The sequence below is a fragment of the Zea mays genome, chromosome 7 (genome assembly GCF_902167145.1).
Source record: "Zea mays cultivar B73 chromosome 7, Zm-B73-REFERENCE-NAM-5.0, whole genome shotgun sequence".
Lineage (NCBI taxonomy): Eukaryota > Viridiplantae > Streptophyta > Magnoliopsida > Poales > Poaceae > Zea > Zea mays.
The window spans coordinates 68644076-68656903 of NC_050102.1; positions in this window are offsets into that span (position 1 = coordinate 68644076).

Consider the following 12828-nt stretch of genomic DNA (forward strand, 5'->3'; position numbering starts at 1 on the left):
ACCACTCTTTGCCACCACTTGGTTTGTTTTTCCAAATCAAATTATTTTTCTTTCTCTAAGTCAAACACACTTGTTTGGGCAAATTGAGAGATATTTCAAGAGAAAAATTGATCAAGTGCCAAAAGCTCCCCCTTTTTCCCATAACCAAAATTCTCCCCCATAAGAGACCAAATTTTGCAATAAGAGTGCTTAAAGTAACATGATAAAAGGCATAAAACACATGTATGCTATAGATCAATCCAGGTTACGCGAATCTAAGACATTTAGCTCACTACGCAACCTGCAAAATGTTTTCTCATCCAACGGCTTGGTGAAGATATCGGCTAGCTAGTTCTCGGTGCTAATATGAAAAATATCGATATCTCCCTTTTGCTGGTGTTCCCTCGGGAAGTGATGCCGGATGTCTATGTGCTTAGTGCGGCTGTGTTCAACAGGATTATCCGCCAAGCGAATTGCACTCTCATTGTCACATAGGAGTGGGACTTTACTCAGATTGTAGCCGAAGTCCCGGAGGGTTTGCCTCATTCAAAGTAGTTGCGCACAACACTGTCCTGCGGCAACATACTCGGCCTCAGCGGTGGATAGGGCAACAGATGTCTGTTTCTTGGAACTCTAGGACACCAGGGACCTTCCTAGAAATTGGCACGTCCCTGATGTACTCTTCTTATCAACCTTGCACCCAGCATAATCGGAGTTTGTGTATCCAATTAAGTCAAAGGTAGACCCTTTGGATACCAGATCCCGAAGCACGGCGTAGCAACTAAATGTCGAAGAATTCGCTTAACGGCCACAAGGTGACATTCCCTAGGGTCAGATTGATATCTAGCACACATGCATACACTAAGCATAATGTTCAGTCTACTAGCACATAAATAAAGTAATGAACCTATCATGGACCAGTATGCCTTTTGATCAACGGACTTACCTCCTTTGTTGAGGTCAACATGCCCGTCGGTTCCCATCGGTGTCTTCGCGGGCTTGGCATCCTTCATCCCAAACCTCTTGAGAAGATCTTGAGTGTACTTCGTTTGGGAGATGAAGGTACCGTCCTTGAGTTGCTTCACTTGGAATCCAAGGAAGTATGTCAACTCGCCCATCATCGACATTTCAAATTTCTGCATCATCACCCTGCTAAACTCCTCACAAGACTTTTGGTTAGTAGAACCAAATATTATGTCATCGACATAAATTTGGCACACAAAGAGATCACCATCACAAGTCTTGGTAAAAAGAGTGGGATCGGCTTTCCCAACCTTGAAAGCATTAGCAATTAGGAAATCTTTAAGGCATTCATACCATGCTCTTGGGGCTTGCTTAAGTCCATTGAGCGCCTTAGAGAGCTTATACACGTGGTCGGGATACCTGTCATCCTCAAAGCTAGGGGTTGTTCCACGTATACCTCCTCCTTGATTGGCCCATTGAGGAAAGCGCTCTTCACGTCCATTTCAAATAGCCTAAAAGAGTGGTGAGCAGCATAAGGTAACAATATTCGAATTGACTCTAACCTTGCAACAGGAGCAAAAGTCTCCCCGAAATCCAAGCCTGCGACTTGGGCATAACCTTTTGCCACAAGTCAAGCCTTGTTTCTCGTCACCACCCCGTGCTCGTCTTTGTTGCGGAACACCCACTTGGTGCCCACAATGTTTTGCTTTGGACATGGCACCAGGCTCCAGACTTCATTTCTTTTGATGTTATTGAGCTCTTCCTGCACGGCCAAAACCCAGTCCGGATCCGGCAAGGCCTCTTCTACCCTGAAAGGCTCAATAGAAGAGACAAACGAGTAATGCTCACAAAAATTAGCTAAACGTGAGCGAGTCGTTACTCCCTTGCTGATATCAACCTGAATTTGATCCACGGGGTGATTTCTTTGGATCGTCGTTCGGACTTGAGTTGGAGGGACCCGTGGTGCTTCTTCCTCCATAACATGATCTTCTTGTGCTCCCCCTTGATCATGCATCTCTTCTTGAGGTTCCTGTCCATCATCTTGAGTTGGGGGATGCACCAGCATTGAAGAAGAAGGCTGATCTTGTTCCTATAGTTCCTGTGGTCGCACATCACCTATCGCGGCCGTTGGAACTTCATCTTCATCTATATCCACTACAAGAAATTGATAAATGTTCGTTGGTTTTGTTAAGAACGTGGGCACCGACGTTCTTACATTAGTTAAGTTCATGGGTTTTTTTAAGAACGTGGGTACCCATGTTCTTAAATTAAGTTCATGGGCCTGATCCAAAACCGTCGAACTTAACATATTAGGAACATGGGTACCCACGTTCTTAACTTAAATACGTGGGCCACGTGGACACCGTCGATCTTAACCCAAAAACCTAAATCCCCTAACCCCGCACGTCTCTCTTGCTCTCCTTTCCCGCTTCCCACCAGCTCGTGCTCGCCGCCAGCCCGCACGCCCCGCGCCGCCCGCTCGCACCTACCATTCTGGAGAGGAGGTGACGCAGGAGCGCCTGGACGAGCTCATCCGCGGATACGCTGCGCTCGTCGGCGTGGTCCCCTCCATGAAGGCCTTCCACTGGTAATCAATACCTCCACTGATAGGACTCGATTCCGTGCCAACTATTGTGTATGCCTTCCTGCTTCTGGCACTCCCACCGGCGCCAGGACCCTGAAGCACCCCAGGTGCTCGACGAATTAGGTGCTAGGTTTAGTTCAGTTTTGTTTTGAGACTCTCCCCATGCGCCATCACTGATGTGAATTCTTGACTGCTAGCCCTGTGATTTTGCTTATGCTCTCATGGATCCAGTGCCGTAGTAATATAGTCAAACTACTAGGTACCTACTTCCTCAATTTCATTTGTGTTGCAATCGAAAAGAATCCTAAAAGACGACGAGCAAAGCATTCCCACTCCTGTTGTTGTAACTTTGTTTTCCAAACCTTAGAAGCATTGTCATTTTTCTTAGATGGTTAATTTGTTCCCCGTTCCGTGAGGTTGTCATGTCGATATAGTCCCCTTGTATCGCAATACAAGGCATACAAGTCTTGCTCCGACATATGCACCGTACACACAAATAGTTCATAATTTCTTCGCCTTTTAACCTTGATCGTTTTCTAGCTCAATTGATTAAATTAAATAAGCATGATAACTATCTTCTCTCAAGGCATTAGCCATCATGGAAATTCTGAACAATTCACTTTACAATTCTTGCAACATGTATTGTACTGTCTTGTTGAGTATATTTGGCTTTAGATGCTCCAGAATTGCGAAACCTTCTTGTTTGTCATAGAATTCTTGCAACATGTATTCTTACAAGCCCATTTCTGCTTTCATTCTTCAGTTATCTTCTGCATGACGGATTCATTTGATGGAACTATTTTTGGCCTCTGATTGCGGAATACAGATCGATGGGCTTGTCACAAGGATATAGCAGATCCACGATGAGGTTTGTATTTCTTACAAGTTTGTGCCATTGTCATGTTGTTCAGAATTAAGTTATGAACTGCTTATTCTTTTCATAATGTCAAACCTTCTAATTTAGACTCCAAAGTGAACCATTATAGTTATTTATTATATCAACGTTATTTATTTATATGTCAAAAAAGTCAACCCTCAGCATACTTCACGCTTCATTTGGTGTATGTCTTTGCTACTTTTTCCTTAAACATAAAAGCATTCTTCTTTGATATCTGTAGTTGTACATAGATTATAATTTTATAACTATCTGTAGTTCTTCGTCGTTATCAACATATTCTCTAAGGTTTCCAACCGATGAACTCTAGCTACTACGCTCTACATAGACGAAGACAAAGCCTAAATTTCTCAATCAACCAACATCGAAGACAAGACTAGAAGGGCTACTTGAAATTGATGTAAACATGTTCCTTGCGGTTACCGTAATATCTTGTGCTCAAATTATTTAGTACAACAATAGTATGCTTATCTTATTTAAAACAATTATTGCTTATATGATCATGTAGAATATTTATCTACTTCAGAACCAGTATTTTCACCTTAAATATGATCATGTTGCAATATCCAAAAGGCTAACATTCTACAAATATTATAAATTGTTGTTTATCACACGCGCATGGTCGCGCGTAATACACTAGTATAATATAATTGCTAGTGCTGGCTACAGTTTATATATCGACCAATGCAAGAATGAATATATATAGGTTGTAGATGATCTTCTTGGTTCAGCTGTTCTTGCACGCACAATTAATATCTTTGTGTAGATGTGATTTAATGCCAGTTGTATATTTTTGTGAATTTTGGTTTATTTTGTAGGATTCCGGCTCCCATCAAGTGACTCCTGCCCCTCACGATTACTTTGCGGACAGATGTCTCAATTCTAGTGGTGGAGCTACGAACAACAATCCGATGTCCTGATTGAGAGCGATGGAGATAATGTTTGAACTTGTGAACTGAAAATGTGAACTATGGATGTGAACTTATGTGAATTTGTGAACTTATGTATTTGGACTTATGTGAATTTGTGAACTTATGTATTTGGACTTGTGTGAATTTGGGATATGTACATATATCCATGTGTTTGAAATCTGTATTGTATGTGATATTTTGTGTTGCATGTGATATTATGTGTGTCTAATTTTTCATTTCTGTATTTTTTTATTTTTTTTCTGGAAAAGGGTTACGTTAAGAACGTGGGTACTGTCGAACTTAATGTGCAGCCCTCGCCAACCCACGCAGGACCCATAAGTTCGACGGCCACGTGGCCCCGTCGAACTTAAATGTAAGAACGTGGGTGCCGTCGAACTTATGGGAAAAAATTCAACGGCCCCTGTCGAACTTAAAAACCCTAAACCCTGAAGGTCAGGGCCATCAAACTTACTTCTCTAAGTTCGTCCAAAAATCTTTGTCGGTTATATTTGTCGGTAAACCCACGTTCTTATGGTAAGTTCGACGGCCTATTACATTAAGTTCGACGGTTTTTCACCCACGTTCTTTAACCAGTTTCCTATAGTGATCATCAAGATCAACTTGCTCTCTTGGAGAGCCATTAGTCTCATCAAATACAACGTCGCTATAGACTTCAACTAATCCTGATGATTTGTTGAAGACCCTATACGCCTTTGTATTTGAATCATACCCTAGTAAAAATCCTTCTACAGCCTTGGGAGCAAATTTAGAATGTCTACCTTTCTTCACCAGAATGTAGCATTTGCTCCCAAATACATGAAAGTAAGAGACATTGGGTTTGTTACTGGTAAGGAGTTTGTAGGAGGTCTTCTTGAGAAGGCAATGTAGATAGAGCCGGTTTATGGTGTAGCTGGCTGTGTTCACAGCTTCCGACCAAAACCGCTCGGGCGTCTTGAACTCTCCAAGCATCGTTCTCGCCATATCGATAAGCGTCCTGTTCTTCCTCTCTACCACACCGTTTTGCTGTGGTGTGTAGGGAGCGGAGAACTCATGCTTGATGCCTTCCTCCTCAAGAAACTCTTTGTTGGGGCGAAGGCGAAGACGCTACCCTTCGCTCCAGCATTCGTCTACCTCGCTGCGCAAACGAAAGCAGAAGGACCGGCGAGGTCCACCCTTCGCCTTGTACACTACGAGAAGAAGGCCTACGACGGCGTCGCCCCGTCCCACGTCCTCACTCGATCTGGAGGCCCACGTGGGATTCGGCCCATTGTAACAGGCCCCGCGCGGAGAAGTGTGTTACGGGCCCAATTTGTAATAGCTTTTCTGTAATGACAGTCTGTAACCCTCCTTTATAGAAATATTCCGGGGATAGTCCAGGTGCCTGAGGGTACATGCGTCCTTACATTGAGAAGTTGGGCACTCAGGCACCTATAAATACCCCCGTACAGTGCCCTTGAGAGGCAAGATTAACAGAGCTATTGCCATATCGAGTTGAAACCTTGTTTATGCTGCTTTCATTACCCCGTTGGATCAACTTGCCCAGGAGAGCAAGTTCCAACATTTGGCGCCCACCGTTCGTGCTACGAAAAAACCACCCGCGATGGCACCCAAGAGAGCTAGCTCAAAGGTAGCCCCATCCATTGATGAAGCAGCGAAGGCAGCGCTGCTGGCCGAGAAAAAGGGCAAGGCCCTTGTCGACACCACCCACCAAGAAGCATGCAAAGATGACGCACTCAGCAAGAGGCAGCGCAATGAACAACCTACACCCGAAGGCAGTCTCCGCACCTGCAGCTTCGGAGGACAACCGCAACCTTCCACAGGCTTCGCTCCACCGGAGGGCGCGGACGCCACTGAGGATGGCGAAGTCATCGGCGTTTCAGCAGAGGAACAGCTACAGCTGCGGGCCTTGCGCATCAAGAACCGCAACCTCTAGAAGCAGAAAGAGATCCTCGAGGCCAAGCGCCAACGTGTCTCTGCGCATGTAATACCCCACTTGTAAGAAGATATAAAAGGGGGTGAAATTATTTTCTTTATATGTGCCATCTTTATTCACCATCTCATGTGAACACCACATTTAAAACCAAAGGATTAATAAAAGTCATACCATTAAATTGTGCATCATGTTGGATTTTATTTGGTGTGTATTCTGTGACAATATAAAAATAAGGAAAAAATAAATATGCTGATACCCAAATTGGAATTTGAATTCTAAAGGAAATTCTATAATTTGAGAAAAGAGGGAAAATACTTTACAAATAGGATAAAATAAAAATATAAATGAGTAAAAAAATCAGTTCATAGGGTTATGTAAATATAGACAATCAACCTGAGTTTGAACTTCACAAAAAAGTAGATTCAAATTTGAAATCTAAATTTGAAAAGGGAGAAAAGAGAATGAAAAGAAAAAGAAAATAAACTAAACCCCTACCTGGGCCTCGGTCCCTCATTTTGGCCCACCTGAAGAAGTCAACCCGCGGCCCACCTAACAAATCTCTCCCCGCGCAGCCCATCCGCATCTGCGTGCCGACAGGTAGGACCCACCTGGTCAGCCACTCCTTCCTTGCGCGGATTCTTTCCCTGTCACTGGTGCGTGGGATCGCCTCGTCAGTCTCCCTTCAACAGAATGTGTCCGTCTTCTCCGCGCGCCACTCGCCCCGCGCATGCCGCGTCGCGCCATGAGCTTCGGGGCCGTTACAGCCATCCCGACCTGCCTCGCTAGTACAAAGCCACCAGCCACGACCGCTGCGGCCTCCCCGTTCCATCACATCTGAGCTGGAACCGAGCGCCAACACAAAATCGATGGAGAAGAAATCGGGAGAGAGGAAGAAGTAGTCACCATTGTCGCGGACCAAGGAGAGGAAGAGAGAGATTGAGAGCTTGCGAGCGACGCCGTCACCGCACTCACATCGTGTGGGTTCGGTTTGTCGCGGATTGGAGTCTTCGGTACGACAGGAAGCAAACCAAGACCCCTGCGCGCACATATTGGGTTGCGGCGCTCTAAAGTTCCTCGTCGTCATCGCGGAATCCCAACCTCCACCCATCCACCGGGGCCGGAGAACCTCTGCTGCGCAATTAGGTATGAGAAACCCCGTTAATTCCTCGGTTTGTCGGTCATATACCACCCAATTAGCCATGGCTCGTGTGTCAATTAGGGGTAGCGGGTGATGCTGGCGCGGTGCATTGAGGGTCGGGTCCTGCGATGGATGGCGGCAGCAATTAATGGGTGAATCAGGCTTGGGGCATCGTCAATTTCGCGAGGGTCGTGCGAATTTGGATATGGTGCTCGGGAGAACCGGATTTCACGAGCTCCGGTGAACCCACCACCGTGTGGTGGCCTACTCGCCATGAGCCAGTGCCAGGGGAAGGAGAGTGACAGCGGGCGTGCGATATGCATCGTGCGGATGTGATTGAATCTAGAGAACGAAGGGTCTGGCCCGTAGGATTAAAATCGAGCGGTTAAAATGAGGGGTGGGGACTTCATTAAATCTGCACCGTAGACAAGAGATCGGGCGACTCTGGGCGCATACCGGTTTGTTTAGAGGCCAAACAAATCTGTGCCGTCTGAATCTAATCTAACGACCAGAAAGGCCCCGTACCCCTTCGCCCTGCCATTTTCACATAAGAGACCTTATGAAATTAGAAAAAATCAGCCACAGTCCATGGCCGTTGTGCACTTTGTCTTAGGGATTTTACCTAGGACCCCTGTACTTTCCAGAAAATGAGGCCCAGTCCAGAGCGTTGGAAATCATAGAAGAATTAATTTGAAAATGAATTTTTAATAAAAAATAAGTGCTAGAACTTGTAAAATTCATAGAAAATTCATTTTTAGTCCAAATCACTTTTCATTGTAGTTTTTAAAATTTTGCAATATTATTATCTACCACTTAGAGTCTCTGTTTTGGTATGAAAACAATAGTAAAATTTATTCCCACTTAATCCTATTTCAAGCACATAAAACCTTTGGAAATTCATATCTCAAAATCCATGACTCCAAAACTAATGATCTCTGTTCCTAGGATATTATTTTAATGTGTAGATTATTACTGTATATTTTGTTTACATGTTTGGTGTGATGTTAATTTTCTTTATATATTGTGCTTGTTTGTATTGTGGCGAGTAGAAGAACTTGTGATTGAGGATCCTGGTGACCAACAGATAGAAGTAGCTGAGCAGGAGCTCATTGAAGGCAAGTTGTGCCCTTGATTCACTTTTGTTACCCACTAATGTCCTTTATAATCATTTACCATGCATAGGTTTAATTTTGATGGGACCCGATAGGTCACCCTAGATTCTTTATCTCATTACCTTGTTTACCCCTAAATCACTTGGGTAGTTTGCTATTGCTTTACATGGTTTTGGGATAATCATTTATATCTATGTTCCAATCTTTTGTTATTCTATTTATGTTCATGTCAAGATCATTAATGTTAATTGGAACATGGAGCTTAACTTGAGAAACGCGTGCCACCACAAGGGTTTAATGGGACGCCCTTGGCTGACTAATTAGGAAAGCTAGTGGAAGACTACCTTACCCGAAAGGGGCAAGGGCAGTAGGGGATTGCATGCAAGGAGGTTCTCGGGTTGATTTTGCTGCGATGGCGGTCAGACGGGGATTCTTGCAAGTGCTCTCCCCATAAACTGTAGCGGGTTGTTGGAAGCTAGTGGAACTTTGTAAAGGCCTCGTAGTGTTGCCCTACCTCGCTTCCTTGGTCGAGGTGTATGGGAGTCGCGACCCCTTGGCAGATGGGTAACATGACTTGTGGGTAAAGGGTACAACCTCTACACAATGTAAAACTGGTATACTAGCCGAGCTCACGGTCATGAGGAGCTCAGGACTCTCTGATGATTAAATTATGGAACTTAATTTCAATTTTGTCATTTGCATATGCATGGGTTTATTATTAATTTTGTTCTATTACTTTACTTAAGGTTTGGTATTTACTTACACTTAGTAACTGCTAATAAAATTTTGACCAACTACTTAAAAGCAATGCTCGGTTTAACCCCTGTCATTGATTAGCCTTACACATCACATGAACTCCCACCTTTGTGAGTTCATGTCCACTGGTTCCCCACAACTTGTTGAGCTATGATCATGTGTGAGCTCACCCTTGCTGTCTCACACCCCCCCACAGGAGAAGAACAGGTGGTTCAGGAGGAGCCACAAAGCGAGGAATTTGATATGATCTAGGTGGCATTTCTCAGTTGACATTGGCGCCAACGACGATCCTTAGTTCGTTTTATATTTATCTTTTATTTTGTAATAAGACTTCCGCTATGTAATAAATACTCTGATTATTGTGACATTTATCTCTATACACTCTGTTATTATATATGTTGTCTTCTTGGCGCATGTATGAGATGCACCTGGCTTTGTTCCTTAAAGCTGGGTGTGACAGAAGTGGTATCAGAGGAAATGTTGACTGTAGGACGAAACCTAGATAGAAATGGACAAAACCCTTCACTACTTACCTTACTCTGATTCATTCTATACTTATCTCATCTTGATCTTGTCTCACCTTTTGCTGTCCGACTCTGATTACTCTTACCTTCTCTACTCTAAGACGAGATGGATTTCACACCTTGGAATCCTACATCTATGATATTTTAAGAGATAGGGAACCTAAGACAAAATTAAAACTATTTTCTCTATTTAAAATGTTGGTTGATTGTTCTGATGATAAATGTCTGATTTGCTTCTTTGATTGATTGAATTATTATAGATGGACATCTTAGCATGTACCATCATAAGATATTGAGTTAACTTTTGTAGGTAAAACATTAATATGCTCAGCTAATAAATCCCCCAAAGTAACATGATTCGTAACTACCTGCCTTGTCTACTATTCTCTCTTACCATATATTTCTAACTCAGATGGTCAATACCAGGAAGGGTGGTGGAATTGATTTACCTCCCAATCAACATAGTCGGAGGATATTTAGACAACCCCAGCCACAACCAGTAGAGATGGAACCTCTGCCACTGCCTCCACCACCACCACCAGTTCCACCCCGAGATAAGCACCGGGAGTTCATGAGTCATAAGCCACCGACATTTGCTAGTTCTCCTGATCCACTAGACGCGGATGATTGGTTGAAGTCTGTAGAGAATATGTTGAACATTGCTCAGTGCACAGACCGGGAGAAGGTTTTATATGCTTCTGGACGTCTGACAGGTCCTGCTGCTGATTGGTGGGATTCATACACTACTGCCCACGATGCTGCTGACACTATCACATGGGCGGAGTTCAGTACACAGTTCAGGAACTATCATATACAGCTGGATTGATGAAGATTAAGAAGAAGGAATTTTTATCGCTGAAGCAAGGAAGTATGTCAGTCAGCGAGTACCGCGACAAGTTTATCCAGCTATCCAGATATGCTCCAGATGAAGTTGCTAAGGATGAGAGGAAGCAAGAGCATTTTATTGAAGGACTTAATGGACCTCTACAGTATGCTTTGGTGGCACATACATTTCCATCATTTCAGAGACTGCTTGATAAGGCTCTAGCTATTGAACACAAGCACGTTCAGCTAGGAGATTTGAAGAGGAAAGCTATATCTCAAGGACAAGGAAGCAGCAGTGTTCACCCACGCTACAGTTCACCCCAGGGTACACCAGTTCGCACTGGCGGAGGCCAGCACCCAGTTCAGCAATCACCTCAGAGGACTCCACCGCCTCGTCAGGCTACCCCCACTGGTACCCCAATGAAATTCTCAGGACAGAGTGCAGGCACTACTTGCTACAAGTGTGGGAAGATTGGACATTATACAAATGTTTGCCCACAGAGGATTGCTACTGCTGTAGTTCAGAATAAGCAGCAGACTCCAGGATCTGGCAAGGGATTCACTATTGCCAGGGTTAATCAAGTCAGCGTTGATGCTACTCCATATGGTGCTAACATCGTACTTGGTATGTTTTACGTTAATGCAATTCCTGCAACCATATTATTTGATTCTGGTGCTACACATTCATTCATGTCTGCTCGATATGCCAACACAAATAAGATACCACTGCTAAATATGAGAAAACCAATGATAGTAATTACACCTAAAGGGCCTGTTGAGGCAAATCAAATGACACGTAGATTGACATTAACTATTATGGGGAGAGAATTTGGAGCTACTGCTATAATATTAGGAGCAAGCAGTATAGATTTGATGCTTGGTATGTCATGGTTAAGAAAGGCAAAGGCCATTATAGCATGTGGTAGAGGTACCGTAGAACTCACCAGCCCTAAAGGAGAAAGATTTCAAGTCAATATTGCAGTAACCACCTCATCCAAACGTGGAATGTTCTTTATACCTGAGGAGTTTGTTGGCGACAACATCCGTGTGGTTAGAGATTTTCCGGATGTCTTTCCAGAGGAGTTACCAGGGATGCCACCTGATAGGGAGGTTGAGTTTGTTATTGATCTCTTACCTGGAACTGCCCCTATTTCTAAACGGCCATACAGGATGTCCGTAGAGGAGTTAAAGGAACTTAAGAAACAGTTAACGGAGTTGCAAGAGGATGGGTACATTCGTCCGAGTTCCTCACCTTGGGGAGCGCCGGTTCTGTTTGTACAGAAGAAGGATGGATCACAAAGAATGTGTGTGGATTATAGATCACTTAATGATGTTACTGTGAAGAACAAGTATCTGTTACCCCGTATTGAGGATTTATTTGATCAGATGAGAGGTGCTAGAGTATTCTCGAAGATTGATCTCTGATCAGGATACCATCAGATGAAGATTAGACCATCGGACATTCCCAAGACAGCTTTCTCGACTCGATATGGATTATATGAGTTCACAGTTATGTCATTTGGATTAACCAATGCACCAGGATATTTTATGAATTTGATGAATAAGGTGTTTATGGAATATTTGGACAGATTCGTCGTGGTATTCATCGACGATATTCTTATCTATTCCAAGAGTGATAGTGATCATGAGGAACATCTGAGATTGGTGCTACAGAAGCTACGAGATAACCAACTCTATGCCAAGTTTAGCAAGTGCGAGTTTTGGATTGGCGAGGTGCCATTTCTTGGACATATCATTTTCTAATGGCGGAATATCAGTGGATCCTGCTAAAGTCAAGGAGATTATGGAGTGGAGCGTACCCACTACAGTTACGGAGATTCAGAGTTTCTTGGGACTTGCAGGATATTATCGGAGATTTATTGAATGATTTTCTAAGATTGCTAAGCCCATACCTCGCTTCTGGAGAAGGGAAGGGAGTTCAAGTGGGATAAGAAATGCCAAGACAGCTTTGATCAATTAAATAAGAGATTGATGTCACCACCAGTGTTGGTTATGCCAGACCTACAGAAGGGATTTGACATTTATTGTGATGCATGTGGCCAAGGCTTAGGATGTGTGCTCATGCAAGAAGGACATGTGATCGCCTATGCGTCTCGTCAGTTGCGGAAGCATGAATTGAACTACCCCACTCATGACTTAGAGCTGGCAGCCGTTGTACATGTGCTTAAGATTTGGAGACATTATAT